The 17,544-nt window shown below is 34.0% G+C and overlaps 2 pseudogenes; both read right to left on the bottom strand.

The window, feature by feature from the left end:
* Window positions 1–7,169: 7,169 nt before the first annotated feature.
* LOC107029999 lies at window positions 7,170–13,107 on the bottom strand (annotated as a pseudogene).
* A 2,867-nt stretch (window positions 13,108–15,974) lies between these two features.
* LOC107029998 lies at window positions 15,975–17,298 on the bottom strand (annotated as a pseudogene).
* Between the last annotated feature and the right edge of the window lie 246 nt (window positions 17,299–17,544).

Raw genomic sequence — 17,544 nt, 5'->3', positions numbered from 1 at the left:
AAAGAATATCAAAGAGGATAAAAAACTAATATATAGTTTATTTAAATTTTCCTTATGTTTAACTAACAATTTTTATTATCTCCCTAATACTAATATAAAAAAGCTACATTCAAATTTTCACCGAGCAACTTCACTTAACATTGCTTTTTATTTGTACCTTACTTTCTTATGCATTCATGAATTTCGTTAACTACTTCACTAAACATTCAACGTATGCAATTTATTACTTCAAAACATATCAACAACAATCTGCTACAACAATCTATACCCTCGTACAAAGAAAAAGGTATTCACTTTTTTGTTATACCAATATGGTAACTGAAGTAAAATAAAAACAATATTAATATAATTTCTTGCACTTGTATGTGTCCACCACGAGACAAAGAGAAATGTTTTTTGTAGAGAGTAATATTGTTATAATCTACAACTACGAGAAACAGAGCGGTCAGTATTACTACTATGTTGAAAAATACTACAAAAACTTGTGGTTGAAATGTACATAAAATTTGAAATTACATAAAATTTGAAATAACAAGGCTAGAATATTTCAGAAAGGAACAATCAAATTTTAAAAGAGAGGTTTATCAAGGTATCGTTGATAGTGTCAGTGCGAGAGAATGCAGGGGAGATAGAATTGGGCAAAGAATACTACTTCCATTAGCTTTTATAGTGGGCCACGAGATATGAAAAAAAATATATGGATGCAATGGCTTTGGTACGATATCTTGAAAGGAAAAATCAATTTATAACAATGACGTGTAATCCTGACTGGATTGAAATCAAACAAGAACTGTACACGGACAAACTCCTCAAGACAGACATGACTTGGTGATAAAAGTACTCAGAGCTAAGTTGCAGGATCTAAAAGACCAAAATTTTAATAAATAAATATTTGGAATTGTTGTTGGTCATGTATTCGTTGTAGAATTCTAAAAATGGGGACTACCACACATACACCTTCTTGTCATATTAAAAGAAGGGCACAAGATCAAATTAGGAAATGAGTACGATAGGTTTATCTCAACAGAGATTCTACATAAATATGAGTATCATATCTTGCATAAATTAGTGTTGGGCATATGATGCATGGTCTATGTGGAAACAAACGTCCAACAAACACATGCATGCTAAATGGACAGGGTAAATATCATTATCCTAGGCCATACAACAACAAATCAATCTAAGCAAAGGATAAATATCAAATTAATAAAAGAAGAATGGATGGAAGAATAGAAATTGTTCATGAAATGAATATGACAAATCAATTGGTCGTAGCTTATAGCCCTTATCTTCTTGCAAGATACAATTGTCACATTAATTGAGGTTTGCTCATGATTCAAAACAATAAAGTATTATGCAAGTATATATATAAAGTTCATGATCGATGTGTCGTTTATGTTAAATCTGATGATGGTGAATATGTTATTGAGAAAATACAAAAATTTCAAGATGCGCGGTGGGTCTCACTGTTTAAAGGATTATGGATGATATACGAATTCAACTTGGCTGAAATGCAACCAGCAGTCATCAATCTTCAACTACATCTGCCAGGAAAACATTCAGGTACACATATTAATTCATCATAATACACACTTTCTTTTAATAATAATTATAATTGTAAAAATACAACAACTAACTCTAAACAATTTCACAATGTTTGAATGGAAAAACAAACATTTACAAAATGACATCCCCTGGGATGGTGTCAAGCAGACAATGTTGACTGAGTATTTCAAAGTGTGCTCATTTGACACTGAAGCACAAACATACCTTTATAGAAAATTCCCAAATTATATTATTTTGAATTGAATAGTAAAGACTTGGACAAAAATGAAAATACGATTTGTAATTGGTCGCACTGAAATTGGCAAGCCAAATATAGTAATCTATAATTCCATACACATCAATAATTGTTAAGCTTATTAATTATTACATATTGATTATATTGTACAACTAATCCTCAAGAGGGGGAAAGGTATTAAGAGGGGTTATTACTAAACCATGTAAGAAAACCAATGTCATTCAATGACTTACTAACGGTCAACGATTAGTGATGTCAGACCTTCAGAAAAACGACCAAATAAAGAAAGGTACTTGAGTCTGACAACATCAAATTAGAATGTTTGAGAGAGGTTGTTATCTTCAAAATGACATCAGCTCTCCGAAGTTTGTTTGGTATGAGTTTAGTATATTATAACCCAACAGATATTAGAAAACTCTGGGATACTTATTATGAGGATATATATGATGACCTCAACAGGATATATGGCAACTCACACAATACTATACTACAGTATACCCTAAATAGTATTTATAATTGTTCTTAAAGTATGGGCAAGAGCATAGACATATATGACATTACTCAGCTACAACACAATTTGTTCAATGTTGGTTCATTAGAATGTAGAGAAATAAATAAAGAAATGTTTGTGGAGATACCTACAGAAGATTTTGATGCACAGTCACAGTTAAATCCAGAACAACATCATTCTTTTACAAAAATAATGCAAACAAGCGATGCTGGAATAGCTGAAATATTCTTTGTTGATGGACTTGGGGGAACAGAGAAAACATACCTATACCATGCATTGCTTTCCATTATTAGATCGAGAGGTATGATAGGTTTGGAAACAATAACTAGTTTCATAGCAACTTCAGTCTTACCATGAGGGGGTACAACACACTTGAGGTTTGAGACCCCCCTTTAAACAAATGAATCAACTATGACAAACATGTTAAAGCAAAGTGGGGCTGCCAAATTGATTAGAAAAGAAAAAATGATTACATTGCATGAAGTACCAATTGCAAAACTACATACAAAGAACAGAAACAGTTGACAGGAGCTTCATAGATATAATGGACATCGATATAAACCATTTTGTGGAAAAGTCATGATTTTTGGAGGAGATTTTTGACAGGTGTTACAGGTAGTGCAAAAATAAAATAGAGTAGAAATTGTAATGCAAGCTTGGTGAAATCATATCTCTGGACTTTGATGGAGAAGATTCAATTAACAAGAAATTTGAGAGCAAGAACATATCCAACGTTCAATGAGTTCCTACTTCGAGTGGGTAACAGAGACTACCAACAATAACAGACAATTTAATCTTTCTCCATGAATAGTTGACTCCCAAGTAATTTTGGGATGAAATTTCAGAAGAATCTATAATAAAAAAGGTATTTCTAAACCTACAAAAAAATGTTGCTATGGCAAAATATGTCACTAAAAGAGCTATTTCAACAAGCAGAGATGACCAAGTGGATAAACATAATGACAAGTTAATATCCATGTTCCTAGGTCAAAGCAAGATATTCAATAGCTTTGACTCAGCAAAAGATGACATCAAACAACTATTACCAAGAAGAATATCTAAATAGTTAACACCAAATGTCTCCCTCCACATAGGTATTGAAGATAACACATTATAAGTTACAATCATGAAAAGGCGGTAACAAATATCAACATGGATAGGTTTTGATATATCTTATTAAATGCAAGTTAGAATTCAAGGATAAAGCACTCATCATGCTCCTAAGGAATTTAGAACCTTAAAGTGGCTTATGCTATGTCAAACGAATGATATGTCGAGGCTTCTCCAAAAATGGCATGCATGCGGAAATATCAAGTGGTCATTCTGCAACAAAGCACGTGTTTCTTTCTAGAATTCAATTATCACCAACAGAAAATGAAGGATATCCATTTAAATTTATTCAAAAGCAATTTCTAGAACGCTTTTGCCTTTACAATGCATGTTAAAGAAGATTAGTGTCAAATGTCTACACAACAGGGGCAGAACCTGATGATCAACAAGCACAGCCAAAGAAAGTTTTTGGATGAATCAAACTAAAGTGATAAGCTTTATCATCTATGTATACAAGTATTCAACAAAAAGAAAATTCATTCGTGTGCGCGCAGACACGCATACACAAACACACACACAAAAACATACCCATATATTAACAAGAAAAAAAACTAAATTTTTTTTTTGCAAAGAGATAAATTTCACGCCTGCGATTTTACAGAAATTCTAAAGCTTATTATTGTATTAGTTACTTCACCTAAAGTGTTGCAACTATTTTCTTAAATAGACAAGATATGAAAAATCTTCAATAGTCTACAAAATCAAAAACTTATAATTCTAACCACATAGTAAACCTAGTTAATATCCTCTTTACATCTATCTCTTCCACTCTATTTTTATATAGTCAAAACTAAAGATCTAATTTTATTAAAATGTAAAAATATAATCTTCAACAGGTTGTGGTTAGATCTCACTGAAATTAAAATCTAAAGCTGAAAAACAAAATATAAGAAGGATACAACATAGAGAGTTTCAAACCACAAAAAAATTTTAATTCACAATAAGTCCTATAAAAGTAGAGATTAGCACTAACCTCGGTGTGAATCAAGTGCTGAAATGCTTTGACTACAATGAAAGTAAATGGAAGAGGAAAAAAAAGAGGGTATGGACAATTTACTAGAAGATTGAGATTACACTAATTAAGTTTAAAAATTTCAAGATAAGAACAACCTTAATAAAAGATAGAATAACAGAAGAAAATCAAAACAAAGTTCAAATAATCCAAGATACTGAAATGACATTAACACTTTTGTCTTTAGCCTTCTACTAGCACAAGACTGTTAACTAAGATTGAAAGATTCAACTAACAAAGGAGAAGCTAGAATGGAGAAAGTGCATTTTTGATAAAAAGAACTTTGTTATAGAAGAATACTGTTTTAATTAGTTTTTTCTTAGGTTGTGTACAAATGACTAAGGTCACCCCTATTTATACTTGTGTGAGATTGTTCTAGATATTACAACATCTAGACTATTCTATCATTTACTACAAATTTCTAACTCTCTAGAATTTCTAGATATTACTTTAAGGCAACTTCTCTTGAATATCTAGATACTTCTTTAAGATAATTATTCGAGATACTACACTTGACTAGTCTAGAAACTATAATAGAAAAATCTTTGATATTCCAAAACTCAACTTTATCTTATTTCACATAACATTTCCTTAAATTTCTCATGTTTGTGTTTGTTCAGTTTTTAGGGGGTATGGATATCCAGTTATACAAAATCCATGTTCATTTGCACATCTAGTATCATAATTAGTAATTGTGTGAAAATTAATCTATTGAAAGTCAAAAGAAAAGTAATCTTGGACTATAATATACCATCCTACCTAATATATATAGCTGAGCATATAACTTTAATTTAAAATCAAGCACCTATAAGATTAGCATTCAAATTCGTTAAACTACAATTTAATAACATGGGAGCAAAAATTCAGCCAAACTTCTAGTACAATCATGCAAGCAGAAAACATTACTCAATACGAAAGTTAATGAATAGAAAATTGAATTGAATGGATCTAAGCAGACCAACCGAATTACAGAAAGATGCCTAGATCTGGTGGTAAAAATAAAAGATATTAATTATTTTATCTCTACAAAAAGTTTGTTTGAGAAGGTGAAAAGAACCATATTTTTTGACTAATAAGTTATTATGTTTAGCTTTCAAGTTAAAAAAAAAAACATAAAACACATCAAGTTTACTAAAGCAAAAAAAACTAAAAGACCATTATTTTTCTCAAACTTAAAAGGATTCCGTATTTTAGGTTCAACTCAACTCTCTTGGGCTTAAGCAACCAAATGCAGAACGATAAGAACATAAATATAAAAAAAAACATAAAACACATCAACTAACAGAACATGCATACTTCAAAGAATGATAAGGTACATAGCAGTCATTCCTTATGACAAGGTACATAAAGACCAGTTATTCCTCATGTCTAGACATTCCATTGTAATAGCTGGGCAGTTATTTGTAAGTATATAGATCACATGGTCGATCCATGGAAACAGGCAAGTATGTTGCATATATATCTATTTTGGACTTCTGATATCTGTGGTCTTTGCATCCTTTCTTATTTGGAATGCAATACAGAACAATTAAGCAGTTTGTTTATTCTGAGCTATATGTATTAGCCTCTTTTAGTATATGCACACATTCAAGGAAGTTCCTTTTAAGTGTCAATGTACTAGGCGTAGTCAGAAAACATTGCGAAAGATTATTGATCAAGACATGATTGTAGGGATATACTATATTTATTTGCGAGAAGTTTGATAAGTTTCCACGAGAGAATAATTTTTTATCTCTGTCTCAATGGGTTGATATGCAGTACATTCCCCACACACATTTATTGTGGAAACAGAACCATGAGTTCTAAAACTACTCTGGATGCTAATATGTAATTGATTTGCCATACATGTCATAACTTGTAAAATGATATTGCATGTTTTATGGATTGTAGTTCCTATCAGGAGGGGGTGGGGGTGGGGAGGGGGAGTTGGATGACAAAGTTGTACTATGTTGATGATAAGAATCATGGCTAGTGATTTTGTATTTTTTGGATTTCACCACTCAATATACAAAGCTCAATGTCGTTTATTCCGGTTCACAATGGATAAGCCCCACTAAGTATAAAACGTGTCTGTTGAAAAAAGGTTTTCACTTACCTCTTCGTAAGGACAAAAATAGTTTCTTCTATACGCAACAGGACAAGAGTATACAGGTCCTCCATGGGAAAATAAGAGCTTGTTGAACTATCATTTATTTCCAGGTAAATAAATTATTAGTCCTCCAATCATTTCCTATAATATTTCTACAAGAAATAGCTTAAGCCACTCATATAGAACCCGGATTGAGAAATTAAAAGAAGATGGGATAAGAGTTTCTTTTGTGAACATTCAAGTTGACAATCGGCTTCTCGACAATCAGTGGACTTCAAAATGATCAAATCGATCCATAATGTATTGGGGTTGGACTATTTTAGTCCTTTATATGTATCACATAATAGAAACTCTTTATTGCACATAAAAATGATTATTTAATGGTAATTCCTATACCAATAAACAATTTATTCCAAAACACACAAATGAAGAAAAAAAAAAGGCAACAACATAGTATACAATTGCTAATTTTTTTATAAATAATATTTCAACCAAAAGTCACTTATACTGTCTAAAGCAGATTAAGAATAGCTTAATAAGAGCAATACTGTTTAATATAATTGAATAAAGTCTTCAAAAAACAAGTAAATCAAATCAGAACATCTGATCTATGAACAACTCATGTGGCTTAAAAGTGCCTTCATCATCAACAACGAGGGTCTAAATTGTGCCATACTCCATCACAAAAGTAAGATGACGGGGCAAAGGGAGGTAACCGAGCTTGAGCCTCCCCTGCAGCTGCATAACCGTACATTCCGGTTTGAGCAGTTGGTGCTATCCCAGCATCAGAAGTTGGTGCTATCCCAACATAAAAAATAAAATTGATATCATTCTATTCATCCATGAGGTGACTGAGTAATACTTCAAGTTCACTCCCAATTCTAGCGATAGAGTGACCGCAAGTTTGACTGGTAGCATCAACATTCACAAAATAATTTTCGCCTGAGAGCTCTCCTCCAACTATGGCTATCATTTGCTCAGCATTGATGCCTTGTCGATGACACATGCTCTCAGTGCTAATGTCTGGCATTGCTTGTGATCCCTAGCAAGTGTGAAATTAGGTCTTAGGCCTAACTCACACTCCAAAAGCTAGCTCTTGGGGTGTGAGTTAGGCCTAAGACCTAATTTCACCCGATGTTGGGGTCCCCAAAATAAAAATTGTCACGCAGCAGATGCTAAGCACTTGGCGTGAGGTGGGGTGTTAAAGAATGAAAAAAGTCCCAGATCGGTGGTTAATGAGATGGGTGGACTCCTTATAAGTCTTGGGCAATCCTCTTCCCTTTGAGCTAGCTTTTGGGGTGTGAGTTAGGCCTAAGACCTAATTTCATATAGGAAATATGGAAGGAAAAATAATATCTTTAGAAAATGCTCAAGTTTATTATAGGCTACTTAAGGCCACTTGAGATGATTACAATCATCAACTACATCACTATTTATACTACTCAAAATAGAAAATAAAAAGTCTTGGACAAATAACTAAATACATGTATCACAATTTACTAGAAGATGTACTACGAATTCTAAATAGACTTCTTAAAAAACTAAGAGACAATTTCGGAAGACTAAACATTGATGCATTAATTCCAACACCCCCCTTAATGCATTTTCTTGATAACTCCAATGTGTTTTCGAAGATAGCAAAATTTTTCTCTAGGAAGTGATTTGGTGAAGATGTCATCAAGTTGTTATCCTGTCTGACAACAATGCAACTGAATTTCGCCTTTCTCTTGTGCTTCTCGGTTAAAATGATACTTGATGGAAATATGATGTGATCTTTCATGGCTGACTGGATTCTTGGCAATCGCATTTGCTGACTTGTTATCACAATACAGAACAGTCCCTTTTTTTTGTTTTTCACCAATGTCTTCAAATATTCTCCTAAGCCAAATAGCTTGAGAAGTAGCCTCGGATGCTGAACCATATTCTACTTTGGTAGTGGATTGAGCAACAACACTTTGCTTTTTTGATAACCAATAACAAATGCTTGATCCAAATTAGGAACCATAACCAGAAGTACTCTTCATGTCATCTATACTTCCAGCCCAATCATTATCAGAATAACCAATTAAATTCAAATCTCCACCAAATTTGTACATTATCCCATAATCCATTGTTCCTTGAAAGTAGCGTAAAACACGCTTTACAGCTCCAAAATGCACCTGGCTTGGTTCTTGCATGAATCTTGAAAATAAACTAGCAGCAAACATAATATCTGGCCTTGTTGAAGTAAGATATAGCAAACTTCCAATCAAACTCCTAAAAAGTGAGCTATTAACTTTCTTTTCTCCATCATCTTTTCTAAATATCTCATTTGCTGCTAATGGTATGGCCACATGAATTTTTGAAGAATACTTTTAGTATACTTATTTTGAGCAAAGAAAATTCCTTCTTTCACTTGAGAAACTTTGATGTCCAAGAAATAATTTAGCAACCCAATATCACTCATTCATAAGCTTTCATCATATCTTGTTTGAAATTTTGCATCATCTTTACGTCATTTCTTGTAAAGAGCAAATAATCCACATAGAGACAAACAATGATAATGCTGCCATGTTCTTTCTTCACATACAAAGTGGCTTCACTTTTACTTCTCTGAAAATTATTTTTCAGAAAGTATGTATCAATTTCATTGTACCAGGCTCTTGGAGTTTGCTTCAGCCCGTAAAGAGCTTTTTTTTAGCCTATACACCTTTTCTTCTCCACCTTGACCAAACAATCCTTGAGGTTTCTCAACATAAATGTCTTCATCAAGTTTTCCATTCAGAAATGTTGATTTAACATCAAGTTGAAATATCTTCTATTTCTTTTGTGAAGCAACAACAATTACAGTTCTTATTGTCTCAAGACAAGAAAATGGAGAGAAGTTTTCATAAAAATAAATACCTGATTTTTGCGTGAAGCCTCTAGAAACCAACCTTGCTTTGTGCCTTTGAATATCTCCTTCCTGATTGAGTTTGATTTTGTAAATCCATTTTAGGCTTACAACTTCTCTTTCTCTAGGAATACCCACAAGTTCCCAAGTATTATTATTTTTCAATCATTTGAATAATTTCTTCCAAACATCATGCTTTATTGCTTCTTCATAATTATCTGGCTCAACACCGGAAAAATTACATCTTTGATAAGTGTCACTCAATATTTTTGTTACTCTTGGGGGCGGTTCTTCATTATCTGAATCTGGGATCTCTCCCCCATGAGAGACATCTTCATCTTTCTCATCCTCTTCTTTATTTGAAGATATGATAGCAGTATTCTCTATCTTTTTATCCACCCAATTCCATGTTGTTTTGTCATCAAAAATGAAATCTCTACTAACAACAAGTTTGTTAGTTTGACATCGAGAAGCCTATATCATTTTTTCACATCACTATAATCAAGAAAGGCAAATTTTTGAATTTTTTCATCCAATTTTGTTCTTTTCTCAGCAGGTACATGAGCATAAAAAATACACCCAAAAATTTAAAATGACTTATAGAAGGTTTAATTCCACTCCAAGCTTCAACTGGTGTCTTGTCCTTTAGTGCCTTTGTTGGACACCTGTTAAGGATGTGAACTGCTGTATAAACTGCTTCTGCACAAAAATATTTTGGCAGCCCTTTCTCTTTCATCATTGTTCTATTTCTTCTTTCAGATACACCATTTTGTTGCGCAGTATACCCTGCTGTTAGTTGCTTCTGAATGCCTTCATTTTTGCAATATTGTTCAAATTCTCGACTTGTGTACTCACCTCCTCTATCACTGCGAATGGTTCTGATGCTGAACCTTTTTGCTTCTCAACAAGGGCTTTATATTTTATGAATGTAGCAAATGCTTCTAACTTTTGTTTCAAGAAATAAACCCAAGTCATTCTTGAGAAATCATCAATAAAGATTAGAAAATACCTTTGACTTCCAAGAGATGGAGTCTTCATTGATCCACAAATGTCAGTATGAATTAGTTCCAAAAGTATATTTGCTCTCTAAGACACCCCTTTTGAAAAAGACTTCCTGTGTTGCTTTCCCATTATACAACTTTCACATGTATCCACCTCATTATGTATCTCAGGAAGGCCTTGCACCATGTCCTTTTGCTTGAGAAACTTTAAACCATGAAAATTCAAGTGACAAAATCTTTTGTGCCAAAGCCATGAATGATCTACAATTTTATTTTTTAATCCATTGTAATGAAATTGCAAAGGGAAGTTTTATTTTTATCATCTTTACTTCAACAATGACTTGATTTGGCTCAATTTTATCATAAATCCTGCAATAAACATATCTAAAAACAAGAGAATAACCATTTTCCATGAGTTGACCAACACTAAGCAAATTTTCTTCCAAGTTAGGAACATAAAGAACATCATGAATTTGCTTACCACATCCTTTCATGTTGATCGAAATAGTACCTTTACCTTTCGCATCAACTAAGGCTCCATTCCCCATCTTCACTTTAGTAGTGATGCTATTATTAATTGAGAGGAAAGTCTTTTCATCTCCAGTCATGTGATTACTACAACCACTATCAACATACCATTCATTGCTTTTTGTTGAAGCATCAGATTTATAAGCAAAGAAAATGTTTCTTCCCTTTCTTCCTCCTATTTTTAACAAAAAATTTATTGCTTCCGTTTCTTGTGTCAACAATCCTTTTCAACATGGCCAAACTTTTTACAAAAGTTACATTGAGGCTTGCCTTTGTGCCAACATTTTTCTTCATTGTGATTAGTCTTTTTGCAAACTTTACAAAAAAGACTAGAGTTTTTCTCGCCATTTTCTTCAACCTTCGTGGAAGAACTATCATGATCCTTCTTCTTTTTTGGCTTGTGAATTTTTCTTCTGATGTTTTTTTGAGAAATTTTGAGAATTCTCATTTATTTTAGACTGGAAGGCCGTCTCTTTGGGTTGATCTTCACAAAAACATCTTCGCTTCTCGTGTGCACGAAATGATCCAACTAGCTATTTGATGGAAAGCTTAGAGAGATCTTTCGTCTCCTCAGTGATAGCAACGATGTACTCATACTTTTCTGTGAAACTAATTAGAATGTTTTCCACAACTTGTTGGTCATAAATTGTATCACTATGATTTCCCATTTCATAAACAATATTCATGACTCTTGTGCAATATCCATCAATTTTTTCAGATTTTATCATCTTTAAATTTTGAAATTCTCTTCTAAGAGTTTAAAGATTTATAGTGCATACCTTTTCGCCACCATACACCTCAATTTCCAGAAAATCCCAAGCTTCCTTTGCAGTCTCACAAGTAGCAATTTTTGCAAAATAAGCTCTTAAGACTACCATTTGGATGTTGCTCAAGGCTTTTGCATCTTTACAATACATAGCCTCAAGATTTTTCATCTATACTGCTGTAAGATAACCATCGTTTTCTGGCTCTTCAAAGCCCTTTGCAACAATAGTCCACAAACCTTCAGCTTTCAAATGTGTTCTCATTCTTATTTTCCAGTATTCAAAATCAGTTCCATCAAAAAATGGAGTAAGAACAATTGAAGAATAAGCACATTCATTTGTTTTGGATGCCATTTTGTTTCTTCACCTAACCCCATAGTAAGAACGAAAACCTGCTCTCGATACCAATTTGTAGGAAATATGGAAGGAAAAAAATATCTTTAGAAAATGATCAAGTTTATTATAGGCTACTTAAGGCCACTTGAGATGATTACAATCATCAACTACATCACTATTTATACTACTCAAGATATAAAACAAAAAGTCTTGCACAAATAACTAAATACATGTACCACAATTTTACTACATACATGTACTACGAATTCTAAAGAGACTTCTTGAAAAACTAAGAGGCAATTTCGGAAGACTAAACATTGACGCATTAATTACAACATCAAGAAGGTCCAAAGTGATTGGAACTTGGGAATTACCACCTAATTCAGCATCCACGCCAGTGATATCAAGAACACTTGGTTTAGCTCTTGCATTGTGGTTCTTGTTATCACACAGTGCCTAGATATACTTCTCCAGTAAACTTTTTCATATATATCGAAGCCCCACATAAATGACCTATGGCAGGAAAGATAGAGAAATATGTTATTATCCCAAAAAAACATTAAAACCTAAAAATGACCAGACCCCCAAAAAAGAAAAGCAAATAAAACCTCAAAAACTGTACTAGGAAACAAACCTGTGTTCCTCTTCTGTCCAAGTAGTCCCTCGTCACCATTTAAAATCTTCTTTCGTATTTTGGTTGGCATTGCTTTCTATTTGTGGATAATTAGGTTATGGAGCACGTCTAGAATCGATGGCATCAATATATTCTAAGAGTATATTGTAGTGATCCCTGATCTCATCAACTGATTTTCCGGGAAGTGCTTCATCCATCTTCCTGAATATATTGTTATCGTTAAATTATATTGCTAGGATATTCTCAAAGATCTTATCCTCCTCCCTATTCTACAATTAGCTATTGCAGGTCCGATTGGTGCTCATTTTCTTTTAGATCTACAAGGAAAGATAAAGCATCAATAAGGAATGTACTTGAAGGGGATTCAGAAAACAGATGAGTGTCAATCATGGGAGGAACCACCTTGTAGGAAGAGGGTTCGGATGAACCCCGTTCGGCAGAAAATTATATTATTTTTATAAGGTTAACATAATTTTAAATGTATGTATAGTAGATGTCGAACCCCCTTAAACTTCACTATGTGTCTAATTGTACAGATTTTGGAACTCTTCATTGAAAATTTTGGCTACGCCTCTGGTGTCAATATATGACAAAAGATACCGTAAATATCGGACATCTAATAAAAGCTTTTTGTACCCCCTGACATTTAGTAAAAAAGGCAATCACAGCAATACATGCATGTATTCTTTTAAATATGCTATGGATACTAAGAGAAGTAATATGTGACTAGTAAAACGAACAAACATGAAGATACAAGTGGTATTCTACCCAAATAAATTCCCAGAGATACTTGCGATTTGGTATTGTTTAGTCTTAAAGACAATTTAGTTCATTCTCTTTCTTTGTTGACTTTGTATATTGCCTAAATGAGGCCTTTTATTGTAGTGATGTAATGGTTGAACCCAAGATGTTTTATTTGACTTAGATGATTTAATATGTGACATATTCTACACTTCTTATAAATCTATATTGCTATATTATGTATGTGAAATAAAAGTAGAAGTCTATGTATTACTTCTTATACGAGAAGTCTATGTATACTCGCTAATTATATACTATGTGCATGCGAGAGATCTAAGTATACCTCAATGTAGAAGTAGTTTAAAAAGTTGTAATTTTTTGCTAATTTAACCTATGAAATGTAATGACGAATGATAAGAGGTTAATTTTAGTCCTCTTCGAGGACAACGACACCGGTTACTTCTAGGGGTACTCACCGGATGTGACAAACTTTGTATCAGAGCATGAGGTTGAATATATTTCGAATTGATGTCTCATTAGACCACATCTATGTTGTTTCTATTCAAAATTGTGAAGCGCACCACACTTATCAGTGAGAAGCTATATGGTGTTTCAGAAATTCTCATTTTTCTTGGTAATCCAACGTCGAGCCTCTAGAGTGTACTTTATGTGTGCTTTCACCTAAACCTTTTATTGTGGTTATAGATATGAATACTCAAAGGGAAGCTACACGAAGACTTGATGAAGAGATTGCTAATGCGGGAGTTCCTCCCTGTGGCAACCAAGATCCTCCTCTTGAAGAAGTTCGTAATGATGATCAAGTTCTGGCAATTCCTCCGGATTTGTCAGATGGGGACATAAGGGTATCCTTCCTCCAAATGGCCCAAGCCATTACTACTCAAGCGCAAGCCGTCACTACTCAATCTCAGTCCATGACGGCCCAAGCTAACCGGGAGGTGGTACCCCGAGGAAACCAACATGTTAGCACCATGGCCTCACTCTTGAGGGATTTCACAAGGATGAATCCCCCTACTTTCTGTGGGTCCAAAGTGGAGGAAGACCCCCAAGAGTTCATAGGTGAATTCTACAAAATCCTCTATGCTATGGGGTTGACTACTAGTGAAAAGGCCGAGTTAGCCACCTACCAACTCAAGGATGTGGCCCAAACTTGGTATATCCAATGGACTGACAATAAGCCTTTGAGGGTGGTCCAGTGACATGGGATATTTTTGAAAAAACTTTTCTTAATAGGTTCTTTCCAAGAGAAAAGAGGAAAGCTAAGGTGGAGGAATTCGTCAACCTTCGTCAAGGAGGTATGAGTGTGCTGGACTACTCGTTGAAATTTACTAAGTTTTCAGAATATGCTCCTTCATTGGCTTCCGACCGAGGCATGAGATGAGCCGCTTTGCGATGGGAGTGTCCGATGACTTGAAAGAAGAATGTCGTTCTGCTATGCTATATGATAATATGAAAATTTCTCGTCTCATGGTTGATGCTCAACAAGTGGAGGAGGCAAGGGTTAAGAGGAAGAGTAGAGATGCCAATAGGGAAAAATCATTTGATGGTGGTTCTTCAAAGGGTAGGCTTCACGAACCACATTAATCTTCCTACCCACTGATATATTATTTTGGAGTCTGAAATGTAAATTAAACATTTTAAATCATCCTAAAACTAGAATAGTATGTAATACCTCACCAAGAAGGTCAATGAATTGCTTAGACAAGACTCTTGATCTTAGCTTCTTTTATTTTCTATTTAGAATCCTGTTTGTAGGCAACTAGATCATCTATTGGAATAAAGTCCTATGGATATTAATAAGTATGTAATTATTACTGGAAATGAATCCTTTCAAAAATTATGTCATGCCAATGAAATTGGATTTTGAGAATCTTAAATTTGGGCAAGGGAGTTCCTCCAATGTGTCAATGTATTAGGTGTAGTTGGACTACATTGTTAAATATTATAGTCGGAGATTGTAGATCTAGGCATGCATTCCTAGATATGTTTTACTGTGGAAACAAAACCACGGGTTTGAAAACTACTTTCCTGACCTTTTATGGATGCTAATTTGCAATGGTGTTGTCATACATGTCTCCCCTAGTAAAATTATTGCATGTTTTATGGATCGTAGTTCCAACCCCGGAGGGGGGGGATTACAAAGTTGTACTATATTGATGATAAGAATCATGGCTTGTGAACTTATATTTTTGGGTTTCAGTACTTAGTATACTAAGTTATGCAACTCATATTGCCCCAAATTGACAAATAAAAAGATGCATGGACATTAAACTTATCAAATTGATACATAATGTATGGGGTTGGACTATCTTAGTCCTTTCATACATATCATGTAGCAGAAAGTTCTTAATGCACAGAAACAATGACTATTTTGTCCCTCAAACAATTGTAAAAAACAAAGCAATTGCAAATGTTTTTATTTTTGAAATATTTCAACCAAAATCCTCATGTCTAAAGCAGATTAAGAGTAGATAAGGAAGAGCAGTAATAGTCAGAATCAGAACATTTATTAAAAACAAGTAACTAAGCTGGAACCTTCATCATCAACGACAAGGGTCTAGACTGCGCTATACTCCATCATAAAAGTAGGATGAGGTAATTGAGCTGGAGCCTGCCCTGCAGTTGCATAACAGGACATTCCGATTTGAGCAGTTGGTGCTATCCCAGCATCAGAAGTTGGTTCCATCCCAACATCATTTTCTTCGTCCATGGGGTGATTGAGTAATGCTTTAATTTCACTCCCAATTCTAGGGATAGATAACCGGAAGTTCCACTGCTGGAATCAACATTTACAAAAGCATTTTCTCCTGAGAGTTCTCCTATGAGTTCTTCTGTCATCTGCTCAGCATCGGTTATTTCTCGATGACACATGCTCTCACTGCTAATTTCTGGTAATACTTGTGATCCCTCGCAAACAGGTCCAATCATGTTTACAATAATTGGAACTTGGTAAGTACCACGAATTCAACATCCACGCCAGTTATATCAAGAACACATGGTTTTTTGGTCTTGATCTTCTGTTCCATTTCTTGTTTTCTTCAACGTGCTTGAAATACTTCAGGGCATGGGAAGCCACTTGCTTTGCGGTTCTTATTATCACACTATGCCTAGATATACTACTTCTCGAGTAATCTTTTCCATATATATATAAGCACCGGAGGAATAATCTATAGAGGAAAGATAGAGGAATAAGTTATTGTCCCAGAAAAACATTAAAACATAAAAATGACCTCTGTTCCTCCTCTGTCCAAGGAGTGCCTCTTTGGAATTTAACATCTTCTCTCATATTTTGGTTGGCAGTGCTTTGCAGCTATGGATATTAGGCAATGGATCGCGTCCAGAATCAATGGCATCAATATCTTCTAAGAGTATATTGTAGTGATCCTTGATCTCATCAACTGATTTTCCAGGAAGTGCTTCTTCCATCGTCCTAAATAGATCGTAATAGTTAAAGTTTATCACTAGGTTATTCTCAAAGACGTTATCCTCCTCCCTAGTCCATAAGAAGTTATTGCAGGTCCAATGGGTTCTCATTTTCTTTTAGATCCTCAAGGAAAGGTCATGCATGAATACGGAAAGTACTTGAAGGGGATTCAGAAAAAGAATGAGTGTCAATATATGACAAAAGCAACCATAAATATCGGCTGTCTAAAATAAAATTTTTTGTAACCCCTGACATTTACTGATAAAAAACAACCGCAGTAGGAGATGTATTATTATAATAGTTATGGCTACTAAGTGAAGTAATAAATGTGGTAAAACAAACAATCATGAAGATACAAGTGGTATACTACCGACATAAGTAGCTAGAGATAAAAAAACACATTATGAAAGCATCTACGTTTTTACCTTTTCTACCAGATAGAAGGTCTTATAGTAAGAAGAAGGCAACTAATTGTCAGTTAGACTAGAAAAAATTATTTCAGTGAAACATGTATTTCTATTCTTGTTAGTGACACAAAATTAAAAGATCTATGGCCTTGTAGCACATAACGGTAAATAAATACCCTCCATCAAACACATGTAATCAAAAGAAATCGATCCTCATTTGGTTAGCGTTTCAAGATAAAACATTATTCTAGAGTAATACCTGAACAACTTTCTCTCCTGAAAAAATTTAGAAATTT

This window comes from Solanum pennellii, chromosome 9 (genome assembly GCF_001406875.1).
Source record: "Solanum pennellii chromosome 9, SPENNV200".
In the NCBI taxonomy this organism is placed as follows: Eukaryota; Viridiplantae; Streptophyta; class Magnoliopsida; order Solanales; family Solanaceae; genus Solanum; species Solanum pennellii.
Note: the sequence above shows the minus strand (reverse complement) of the source record. Positions and strands in the feature narration are given on the sequence as shown.